We start from the raw sequence: 13,401 nt of genomic DNA, 5'->3' as shown, positions 1-13,401 counted from the left end.
TTATGACACTTCCGAAAGTACTCAATGCAACCTTTTTCTAAAGTAGTCTAGAAGTATCCCCGCCTCATGATTTGCTTGGCCATCATATGCCCATTTGCGTGAGTAGCGCAATTCCCCTCATGAGTTTCAAAAAGGATCCTCTATAACACCCCTATTTGTATAGCCTAGTATATTTCACTATTCTAGTAACCGGTGTAGGTCCGGACAATTAAGAGGATTAGAACCACACTTAAAATAACTAGATAAGTCATAAACACAAATAATTAGTAATTGTCAATTAGTTAAGTATAAATAAGAAAAACAGAACATAAGAAGTTAAACGAGCCAAGAGTCATAGCGATGGGTAACCTTCTTGGGAAGGACTGCGAAGTCGATTTAAACTTAAATTTTGAATCGTAAAATGTGACGCTGCAGTCCTTAGGACTATTATGAACACATTGGAAAAGAGAAAATCATGAAAAAGAATTGTTAAGCTGGTCAAATAATTAGGTCAGGGATCTGGAAGAAATATTGAATTATTTGCAAACCGAGTTGAACCGGTGAGGGGCAATCTGGTCAATTCACACCTAAAACTGACTCCTGACCTAACTGTCAAATAAAATCAGAGAAAAGAAAATTTTGGGACCAAGAATTAAATTAAAGAACTAATAGAAAAATAAATGCAAAAGAAAAAAAAAACTTTATTTATATCATGCTTACATCATTAGGTGACATCATGAATGATGTCAAAATTAAAATTATTTTACCCAAATTTTTGACTAAGTCAATTATGGCATAAATGAAGATAAAAACAAAATTAAAAAGACAAAATTTTTGCTTCTTCTTCTCCAAATTCCCGTAGCTCTCTCTATGCCATTTCTTCTCTCACCAAAAACCTCCATTAAAGCATGCTTTAAGCTTGCTTCCAACCACTTAACACACTTTGACCCCAAACTAGTCCATAAGAACTTGTTAGATCAACTTAAAGAAGTTTTAGAGAAAGAAATGAAAGGAAGAAAAGAGAGGAAATTGAAGAGGTAGAAATCAAAGAAAGGTTAGTAATAAACTCTAATTTATTTCTTTAAATTTCATGCAAATATGCTTTAATAGACTTAGAAATTGAAACAAATCAAAGGAAAACATGGTTGAGGGACCAAACATGAACTTTGGCCAGCCTTAGTTAGGGTTTGAAATGGGTAAATTTGATGCATTTGAATGGTTGCTTAAGTTGAATTAAGTATGTAAACTATGGATAGATGTTTAGAATGTATTAGGTTTGAATTTTATGAGTTAGGGTATTTGGCACCTAGGGTTTGGGAGGCAAAAATGTAAGAATTGGTCAAATGGTGTGTTTGACCTTGTTTGAGATGAAAAATGGTCATTTTTGACCAATTGAGATGTGTTGGAAGTGTTAGAAGTGAGTTTAAATTCGGATTGAAAATGGTCATGCTATAGGCAGCAGAACCAAGGTCCATTTCAGGGATCAAAACTGAAAATTTACAAGCCCAATTGGTGTGAGGTCAATTGGGAATGAAAATAGACACAAAATGGAACATTTTTCATTTAGGAATCATGCCCAAAAAGTGACCAAAACCTAGTGAACAAATTGATCAAATCCAGATTTATGCAGTCTGACCTGCACAAAAATGACTAAATGAACAATGTTTATTCATTTGGCCATAACTTGGGCTAGGTAGGTCTAAATGACCTGAAATTTTACCAGTGGACAGCTGAGATATAGAACTAAAACTTTCATGAAGAACAAAAACTCAAATTATGCACTTAACTAAGTCATTTGGCCACCCAAAATTGGTGACTTAAAACTGCCAGAACCAGTTTGGTGCCCAGAAATCTGGGTTAAGTCCAATCCGGCAGCCATGATTCAAATGGCTATAACTTGAGCTACAAAACTCCAATTGGAGTGATTCAAAAAGGAGAATAATGTTAAGACAATAAGGAACAATTTCTATGAAGAAAACTTAGCCAAATTCTAACAACAACATGACCAATGAAACAGTGCAACATAGGACACCAAAACTGAAAATTTGCAATTTTGCCTAAAAGACTTAAAATTTGAGAAAACAATCAAAACCAACAAATTAGGTAACTAAAGTATGGTATGTGGGTGAATTTAGAATTCCCATACCTATTAAGCATTAGAAAGTCAATAAATTGACTTGAATAGTATCATGAATAGTAACTCCGAAATACAAATTTTAAAGAACATCAAGTTTAGCATATTAAAGCTAGGTATAAGTAGATTTGAATTTATTTTTGGAGTTATGATAAATGGTGATACTGAAACACAGTGAAACTGTGTGTTTTAGTGGAAAAGAATACCGGGAAAGAACCCGAGACATCGAGTCAAGGCCAAGATGACTCGTATAAGGTTTGTGCACAACTAACTATTTTGTTACTTTTCACTTCTAAATTGATTTGAACAAGTTTATTTTATGATTTATAATTTTGTTGTATTGAGGATTTTAATTTTTTGAATGAAATTGTATAAATTAAATGTAAATTTTCTTATGCATTTAAGGATTTATTGCATGATTTTGAGGATTGTAAATTTTAAGTTTGATGTGTTGCCAACCTTGAGCATGAATTTATGATGATTAAATATGTTGATGATTTGTAAACACTTTGTAAAAAGAAATTTTTTTGAATATGATTTGAAACCACAGTTGGCATGGCAAAATATGTTGTGAATTCTCATTAGCTTGTCTAGTGAGATATCTCCTCCACTAGATGGGGCGAGTTCCTTCCTCTCTGGCTTGCCAGTTGGGGAAGAGTTTGAATGAGTACTCATATATACTAGCTAGTCTTTGTTCCTCCCTTTTAGCCTCAGTTATTGGGAGAGTGTGAAATGTCGTGGTGTACAACACGACATCTATTTGAATTTTGGGTCATGGGTTCAACTGTGTAAATTGTTGACAGCGCCCTTTAAATTATGCATAGTTTGATAAATTGTGGTTGAAATAAATAATTTGTCAGTGATTCAAAATATTTTTGTATTATTTCGGGATTTAAAAGAAATGTAGATAAATAGTTACTATTTGATCAAAATGTTATTCAAATGAATAATTTGCATGAATGAAAATATTGATTTCTGAATGTTATGAATTTTGAAGAATTTAGAAATTTTAAATTTTTATTTGTTATGAATTTTCAAGTATAACTTGTATTAAGTTTTAAATTATTAGTTTGTGCACCACTGAGTTCACCACTCAGCGATAGCTTTGTATGCTGTCGCAGGTGAAAGAAAATATAAAGCAGCTGAGCAAGATTACTAAAAGGCATAGTGAGACTATCTTCGGGTATATCATAGGTATACCCTTGTACTTTAGATTTTGAGGTAATTCTGTAATTGTATATATGAAATTTACTTTGAGCAGTTGTACCAACTCTTTTGTAATATATTTTTGGATTGTAATGAAATACAAATTATTATAAGGTTATCTTGAGATTTTATGTATTTATAAAGTTTTGCACTACTAAATTTTTAATGATCCCATGAATGTAAATATTAATTTTGTTACCTTAATGAGAGGTTTCAATGTTTGATTTAATTTAAACTGTGTATTGAGTTGCTTATATTGATTTGTGAAATGAGATTGAATAATGGAGTTGTGATTGAGAAAAATATTGGGAGTATCATTATTTTCAGGTTTTGAAGAACTGTTTTCTCAAAATACAGACTATACTCAGCCAAAATTTTTATAAAACTTGTGGAGATTTTAAATATCTAAAAATTTAGTTTATGTTTGGACTTTAAATAAAGGTTTTTAAAATCTGAAAAAAAATTTTACCCAGTAATTTAAAAATGAACGAAAATTGTTTTAAAATCCTTTGTAGTATATTTAATGGGTTATCGGTGGGCGAAGTACAGTAATTCATTAGGTGTACTACGGGAGCATGTTACATCTTACGAGGAGTAGGGTGTGACATCCTTCTTGCTTCTTTTGCATCCACGCACCTCAACAATTTGCCATTAGAGCTACTTTTGTACAAAATTTCCCCACTGAGGAAGTGTTCCAGTGCCAATCTCCTGATCATTCTTCTTTCATTTCTGCTCGCCTCGGGAGGGTATTCCCTGGTTTTGATGTGGACCTGGATGTCATGATACCAGGGTTTACCATCTGTTTCTTCTTCGATCATGAAGCAGTACGCAGGCTCACTCCTTGCTTTGATTTGCAACTCCTGTGTTATTTGTTCCTCTTCCATCTGAGTCATGACAGTTAGAGTGGCTAAGGCATCAGCAAATTGGTTCTTGTCACGGTTGAGGTGAGTGAAAGAAATCTCTTCGAATTTCTTGATCATTTCTAGGAGATACTTTTGATACGGGATCAGTTTCGGGTCCTTAGTTTGCCATTCCCCTTTGACTTGGTAAATGATGAAGGCTGAATCTCTGTACACCTCTAACTTCTTGATCTTCATTTCAATGGCAGCCTGTAAACCCATCACACAGGCTTCATACTCTGCAACGTTGTTGGTGCAGTCAAACCTTAGCTTGATAGCTATTGGGAAGTGCTTTCCATCTGGGGGATATGAAAACTGCCCCAATCCCATTACCGGACAAATTGGCCGCTCCGTCGAAATACATTTCCCATACATCATTCAGTTCTTTGTCATCGTTGCTGACTTCATTAACATACTCATCGGGGAATTCAAAATCCAGAGCTTCATAATCCTGGATTGGATTTTCTGTTAGGAGATCAATAATCACGCTTCCTTTCACTGCCTTTCTGGTCATGTAGACAATGTCATATTGAGAAAGTATGACCTGCCATTTTGCTATCCTCCCTGGCATGAACGGGCTTTCAAATACATACTTGATTGGGTCCATTCTAGAGATGAGCCAAGTTTTATGATTCAACATGTAGTGCTTGAGTCGATTTGCCGTCCATGCCAATGCACAACAAGTTTTCTCTAGGAATGAGTATCTCGACTCGCAATCGTTGAATTTCTTACTTAAATAATAAATGGCTCTTTCCTTTCTTCCTGTGTCATCATGTTGTCCCAGAACACAACCCATCGAGCTCTGCTGAACTGTTATGTACAGAATCAACGACTTTCCCACCACTGGAGGAACTAATATTGGCGGATTTGACAGGTGTTGTTTAATCTTTTCAAAAGCCTCTTGACAAATTTGATCCCACTGAGCAGTGTTATTCTTCCTGAGTAGTTTAAAAATGGGCTCAACTTTAGCAGTGAGATTGGAGATGAACCTCGAGATGTAGTTCAGCTTTCCCAGGAAACTGCGTGCCTCCCTTTCTGTTTTTGGGGATGGCATTTCTTGAATGGCTTAAACTTTGTCTAGATCCACTTCTATTCCCTTCTCGCTTACTATGAATCCTAATAGCTTACCAGACTTGGCCCCAAACACACAATTAGCTGGGTTCAGTTTCAGTTGATACTTTCTGAGCCTTTCGAACACCTTTCTCAACACCTGTACATGACTTTCTGCCCCTCTGGATTTGATGATCATATCATCCACATACACTCTCACTTCCTTGTGCATCATGTCATGGAATAATGTGACCATGGCACGCTGGTAGGTAGCTTCGGCATTCTTTAACCCAAAGGGCATGACCCGATAGCAAAATACCCCCCACTGGGTGATAAAAGCAGTTTTTTCCTTATCCTCTTCATCCATAGGGATTTGGTTATGCCTGGATGCCCCGTCAATGCATAAACATCTTCCCAGTCCTACAGCATTGTCCACCAGCTCGTCTATGTGTGGGAGAGGGAAATCAACACATACAGCTTGCCTTATTGAGATCCTTGTAATCAACACATACAGCTTGCCTTATTGAGATCGTTGTAATCAACACATACCCTTACTCTTCCATCTTGTTTCATTACCGGGACAACATTAGCTATCCACTGAGGGTATTTGACCACTTCTAGGAACCCAGTATCATACTACTTTTTGACTTCATCCCTAACTTTGAGCAGCATGTCGGGGTTCATTCTTCTCAAATTCTGTTTCACTGGAATTGTCCCAGGAATCAAGGGGATCTCATGCGTCACTATTTGAGGATCCAACCCGGGCATGTCATCATAGCTCCATGAGAATACATCAAAGAATTCCTTGAGTAAACTGACTATACTATCTAATTCTCTGTTATTTACGACCTTAAGTTACCTCTTCATTTCCTCAGTCCTTAGATTTATTGTGTGCATTTCATCCCAACAAGGCACCAGGGAAGGTTCATCTCTTTCGCCCTATTCTTCTACAGACTCTTCTTAGGAATTACTTGAACCAATGGCAGTTATGGGAGTTTCAAAGTTAACATTAGGAACTTCTGAGTCAATTGAATTATTAGGAATGAATTGGTTAATAGTCCTGGAGAAATGAAAGTGGAGTATATTAAAAAAATAGACTTTAATGGCAAAAGGAAAAGATAATTGAACATAAAATGTGCTATTAATTCATTAATACTTTAATCATAAGAAAAATGGTCCATTTACAGCATTACACTTGTCACCATAGACAAAATGATTAAGTGTTGATAACAAAATGCACTTTACTTGAGATTAAGCACAGGGATGTCTTCTGCTTCCCAATTATCAAGCTCTTGCCCCTCAGTGATTGGTGAAATCAGTGCCTCGGACAAGGAGTCTAGTTGTATGACATCAATGGAGGGTTCTTCAGGAGACTCTTCACTTTCTTTTGGATTCTGAATGATTGGTTTGGTAAAAACATCTGTGATTTTCGGGACAACTTTCATTTTCCAGATTGTTCGATCAAACCTTTAATCCTGGAGCATATTCCTCATGTAGAATCTCCCATCCACGAGAGCATCTTCCTCATATCCCAAGCCAGAGTGACTGATCTTCTAAATAGCCAGTACAGGTTCGACAATCTCCTGTAATGCGGCGCCTAATCCCTTGCCCTTTTCATAGCCACTTTTTAACATCACCTTTGCAACCATAGCCGCAGCTCCTTCATCCCTCAGGGGAGTTTCTTGTAACTCCAGCACTTGGAAAGAACTTTCCAAGGATCTTTCAGCTGTTTCTACATAAGGAACTGATTAAGGCTTAGTGACTAAGATGGCTTCCTCCCCTCTTACAGTGATGATTTTGCCACCCATGATGTACTTGATCCTCTGATGCAAAGTTGAAGGTACCGCATTTGCTGAATGGATCTAGGGTCTCCCCAACAGCATGGTGTATGCAGGCTCAATATCCATCACTTGGAAAGTGACATTAAAAGTGCATGCCCCGATTTGAAGTGGCAAATCGATTTCCCCAAGTACTTCTCTCTTTGTACCATCAAAGGCTCTTACTATCATGGCACTTTAGCGTATGGCTGATGGATCAATAGGTAGTCTTGCCAAGGTGGCATTAGGTAAGACATTGAGGGTAGATCCATTGTCAATCAGGACCTTAGCAACTATGCACCCTTTATATTTAACTATCACATGCAGAGCTTTGGTATGCTTCAAGCCAGCCGAGTCTATCTCATCTTCCGAGAAAGTGATAAAACTGGACGCCTGAATTTGCCCAACTATTTTCTCAAATTTCCTAGTGTGTGATATCGGGGTTCATAAAGGCTTGGTCTAAAACTTTTTGCAAGGTTTGGCGATGCACTTCCGAGCTTAGAATTAATGACAGCAAAGAAATTCGAGCAAGCATCTTTCTCAGTTGCTCGATGACGTCATATTCACTCTGCTTCATTATCTGTAGTAGGAGTTCCTCCTCTTCTTTCTTTTTAGCAGGTTCCCCTTTCTCAACCCTCACAGCCCTTTCCTCCGTATTTTCTTGTGGCTCTCCCATTTTTACTTTCCCTTTCTTCTTTTCAGCTTCATCACTTCCGTAACATCTCCCACTTCGGGTTATAAATTCTACTTCCTAATCTTAGGGGAGAGAGTTACTAGTTGTGATAGGTTTTGGGTTTGGTTGAGGAGAAGTATTGTTGGAGGGTCCTGTGTAAGTCATTTTAAAATGCTCGTGAGGAGCAAAGCATGGCTTAGGAGGGGTGATGGGTTGGGTGCAGGTATGGTTAAGGGTAGGAGTTGGAGTGCTGCTGGATGCGCCCTGAGTAAACACTTGGAGGTTGTAATTCCAAGGTACTGCATGGGTGTTGGTGACTGGGAGTTGAGGCGGGGTTTGGATGACCGTTATTGGTGGTGTTGGTGTGTTGGGAGCAGAAAAGACTAATCTTGGGTTGGGGGTAAAGGCATCTCGGCCAAACCTGGCTGCATTTACTTCACCCTCCATCCTCGACCTCCGCTGACACCTCAAAGTTTTGAGCGACATCATTCTCTGAACTTCCTGCCTAAACTCCTCACAGTTGTGTGGCTCATGATCAGCTGCTCCTCCATGGTAGGGGCATCCTATATCACTTTTCGACTCGGATGCCTGAGGGCAAAGGTATCCCTCTTTTACTGCCATTGCAAAAATCTCCTTGAAATGAGGGATCAGCTGATCTACCTCCAAAATTGACCTTTCATCCTTAGGTTTTATCATGTTCATGCCATTACCTGTACCATGATTAGGCAATGGGTTTGAAGTGACGTTGGGAAGAGAACCATTTCCTTCAATTATTAATCACTTGTTTCTAATGAGGGCTTGTACTATTCCCCGGAGAGCTCCACAGTTATCAGTTAAATGCCCCACTGCCCCACTATGATATTCGCATTGGGCACTAGCATCATACCACCTAGGATATGGTGGTTGAACTGGGTCAAGGGGGATAGGCATTATCTGATTTATATCGAGGAGGTATCAGTAGATTTCACTGAGTGGAAGGGGGAGAGGTGGATCAGGGTTCCTTTAAGGTCTTGGGTTGGTTTGGGGAGCAAGCGGTCTCAACTGATTAGGTTGAGTAGGCGGTTTGGGGTGGTAAGCAGCTTGTGGTGGATATTGTGGGTGAAGGTGAGGATAATTTGGAAAAAGGGGCAGAATGTTTGCTATTGTTGGGCCTTGAGTTGGAGGGTATGCTCGATAGTTATTTTGAGGGAATGGTGATTGAGCCTGTCTAGTGATAGAGTGTACATCACCTTCTTTCTTCTTTTCGAAACTAGCAGTCTTCTTTGCAGAGTTTTCTCCAGTCAACTTCTGCAACCGTCTTAACCTGAGGTTACCTTCAATTCTTTTGCTAGCTTGGATAATGTCAAAAAAGCTATTGGATGTGTTTTCGATCATTAAATTGAGGTACGGAGCCTTCAACGCTTCAATGAAGAGAGAGCAAAGCTCATTGTCAGTAATTGGAGGATATACCTCAACTCCCTTCTCTGTCCATCTCTGGGCATACTCCTTAAACCTTTTCCTCTCCTTCTGCAGCAGGTTTTGGAGGTCTCTCCTTTTGGGGGCAACATCGCAATTGAACTTGTATTGCTTAAGGAAAGCATCAACCAAATCTTTCCAGGGGCGTAGTTTGCTTCTATCCAGCTGTATGCACCATCGCAATGCTGCCCCAGAGAGGCTTTCAAGAAAGAAGTGGACTAAAAGTCTGTCATCTTCAGTAAGGGCGGACGTTTTGGCTATGTAAGTGGCCAAATGGATGCGGGGGTTTGAATTTCCGGCTTATCAAAGTTCGGAACTTTGAACTTAGGTGGTACCACTACATCCGGTATCAATCTCAGCGAAGATACATAAACTGAGCCATACATGTTCAGACCTTTAATAACTCTTAGTCTAAAGCAGACAACTTCTCATTTTCTTTCTCTTTATTTTCACCCCCTGCTAAATAGGCCATGCCTCTGGTTGGGAAATAAGTTGCAGGGTGAACTGGAGGGATTGGTATGGAAGGGTGCAATTCAGCGTTTGAGATAGTCGGATAATAGGAGAAGGTTAAGTCATTATTTGGGAGTGTTGGGTTCACAGTGATTGTCGGGTCTATAATAGGAGGCTGGAAAGTGAAAGAGGTTGAAGCTTGATGGGAATCAACCATCGTTGGGAGTGGGGGAGGTAGTGGCAAATTCGGTTTTGGTGTAGGTCGAGTGGTTTCTTTACTTTAGGACATCTCCTTCATCAGTTTCATCATCTCTGAGACTTGGTCTCTCAATTCTGAAACTTGTCCTTATAGGTTCTATCCTTGTCCCTATAGGTTCTGTACTTGTTCCTGGTCTTCCATTATCTTCTTCGCTTGGGACCTTGTTAAGTACACTCTTTTTGGTTGAACTACTTGCTTGATCGGGTTCGCTTTTTCTGGAGCAATGATGATTTCCTGTGGGAAATTGTTAAATTAGTTTTGAAATCTATTAGAGTTAAAGATCCTAACTAGACAAAGGATACGGTGGCAGATAACCGCCAAAATGGAGTCTGCAGAAGGCAAATTGTGTCAAATTTATCATGGCATCGCTCGATAGTCCAATAGTGAATGACGGGATCGTATGCGTGTCTATGATACTTGTCCATATGATGCATTCATCTTTTCGTATAACCCTAACGAGGATAGTTCCCACAAGAGTTACACTATTCATTCATATTTTGCTAAACATAGTTCAAAACAATTCATTAATCAATCTGTTCATAAATAACATCCTTTGTTATTGCCTAGGTTTAGGAAGACTCTTTAAAATACAATGACATCTTTTAAGGTACTCATAGAGTCTTTCTTCTTGTCTGGCAGGATTGAATGTCTTCAAGGCATACTCAGATTCTGGCAAGAGCTCTTGTTTCCCTTGTGCTATCATTCTTTCTAGCTAATCAACATTTTCTCTTAGCTCTTTGTAACACCCTCCAAAATATTTAAACTAAAGTCAGAACCATAATTAACTCAAATATTAATAAGAAAAATTTAGTAAAAATTTTAGAAATAAAATACAACCAAGTTAAACGCGATGGGTAACTAGAGGTAAGTTGAGCCCTATAAAAATTATAAAATAATTTTGGGACTCGAAGAAGGGTAATTGAGGTTCCCATGGCATTAGAATGCCAAGAAAATACCTAGAAAAATTTTCAATCCGATTTTGACCCGTTAAGCCAAACGGAGGGCATTTTGGTCATTTCGCCTTCCGAGGTGATTTTTGGCCGACTTGTCCAGTTGAGTAAATAATTAATATAATATAAAATATGAATAAACATTACTAGAAATTAAATTGAAAATGAGTAGTGGAGGAAAGGAAAGAAAATGAGGAAAAAGCCTAATTATGACATCATGGTGATGTCATTAAGAAAATTTGGACCAATCACAATTTAGCCATCCTTTGACTAACTAAATAAAAGACTAAATGAAGACTAAATCCACCAAAATTGCAGCAGCCATCTTCCCCAAAAATCCAGCTGAAACCCTCTCCCCATTTCCCTCCATTAATTTGCAATAAAAGCTTCAAATTTCCATGCTTCCTCACCCTAAAACCCATAAGTCCCTTCATCAAAAATTAATCCCACACCTTGCTAAACCTTTTGGCAGCCAACAAGAGGGAAGAAAGTGAAGTTTAGGGCTTTGGAAATTCTGCCCAAACAAGGTTAGTGCATATATGTAATTAAAGTTCATTAATTCCATGATTTAGGCTTGTAATGAATTAGAAATTGTGAAATAATGAAACAAATTCAATGTATATCTCCACCAAAGAATTCGGCAGCCCTAATAGAGGAATGGTTTTGGATGTTTTTAATGGACTTAGCATGAATTGGAGGTTATGTTTAAGCTATATACCTATATAGATGTTGAACTAGGGTGCTAATTGAGGCTTATGGGTAAATTGCATTGGATATTAGGGTTTTGAGGCATGAAAAATTGACTTGACTTACTAAACTGTTAAAGAACAATCTAATGGTCAATAAGTGACCATTTGAGGTATGTTGAATACAATTTGGACTGAAAAATGGTATGGCAAAGTCAAGGTATAAAATAGGGACTGAAAATTCAGTCCCTTTGCACTGCCATAACTTGGGCTGTGTTAGTCCAATTGATGTTTGGCCAATTGGACATGAAACTAGGCTTATAATGGCACATTTTTGCTGAAGAAACCATGCCCAAAATACCAAAGCAAGAGGACCAAAACTTGGCCCCAATACGGATACGAATGACCAAATGAACAGTAACTGTTCATTTGGCCATAACTCACTGTAGATTTGGTCAATTGAGCTGAAATTTTTACAGAAACAAGTTAAGACATAGACAAACAACTTTCATGAAGAAACCTGGCCCAAATTATGACCAGAACCTAACCCAAATGGCAGTCACAGTTACTGTTCAAACCTGCAACTCTGCAGATTTTCATTTGAGCAGTAATGTTTGGATGGCTATAACTCTCTCTAGAAAACTCGGATTTAGGCGATTCTTGAACCGATGGAAACCTAAGGCATGGTAGAACATTTCATATGAAGAAAGTTAGACCAAATTATGAACTTAACTTGGTCAAATTACTGACCAAAGTTGAACAGTCAACTTATTTTGGCCATAACTTGAGCTACAAAACTTCAAATGGAGTGATTCAAAAAAAGAAATTCAACTAGACAAAATAAGAAACGTTTTATATGAAGGAAGTTTTGTCAAATTCCAACAGTAAATCGACCAATGAAACAGTGCAACTTACCAAAAAATTGGCAATTTTGCCAAAATGACCTAAGCTTTGAGAAAGTGACCAAAACCAACAAGTTTTAAATGAAAAATGTAGTATGTTTGAAGTGCCAAAGTCAATGTACATATTTTCTATGCAAAAGTCAACATTTTAGTTGACTAATGAAGTGAATAGTGACATGAAAACTTGAAATAAGCTTGGAAATGGATTTGGTAATTAATTCCAACAAGTTTTAAATGCAAAATGTGGTACATTGGGAGTGTTAAAACCAATGCACCTATGATCTATGCAAAAGTCAACTTTTTGTTGACTATTGAAGTGAATAGTGACATAAAAACTTGAAATTCAAAAAATTGAAGAATTCAAAAGTATCAAATGCCCTAGTAGGCCTAATGTGATTGGTTTGGATAGGTTGGCATGCCAATAGGGTTACGATAGCGATCATGATGTATGGCTTCATTGCGATGTGATAGCCTATGGCTATACCGATTATGATGTTTTACTTGGCTTTATGCCTTATTGCTTATATGGCTTATTAGCCATTCTGTTTAGACACATTGTGACCGATGGTGTACCCGGTGCTAGTTTACCCGTTTATCAATTTGTATAGGTTACTTGGGCATGGAAAAGTATAAGCGTAATTGAACGATTGTTAAAGAAAATACGAAAATTAAATATCAGAAATGATTACGATAGAATACAAAGAACCTCAAGATCATGAAGAAAATAAATAAACAAAATGCATGAAGAAGTTAATATCATAAAACGTAATTACCCCTCGACTAAACATTAAGTTGGTAATTATTCAGTTCTTGTGAACACAATGGCTAAGAAATTGTGATTTTTATTTGCATATTATTTCTTTCTATTTTATTATTTGCACCACTAAGCTTTATGCTTAGTGGGTAAGTCCATCCATAGTGTCCGTGTCACCTCCATTGGT

The sequence above is a fragment of the Hevea brasiliensis genome, chromosome 7 (assembly GCF_030052815.1).
Source record: "Hevea brasiliensis isolate MT/VB/25A 57/8 chromosome 7, ASM3005281v1, whole genome shotgun sequence".
Taxonomy (NCBI): Eukaryota; Viridiplantae; Streptophyta; class Magnoliopsida; order Malpighiales; family Euphorbiaceae; genus Hevea; species Hevea brasiliensis.
Note: the sequence above shows the minus strand (reverse complement) of the source record.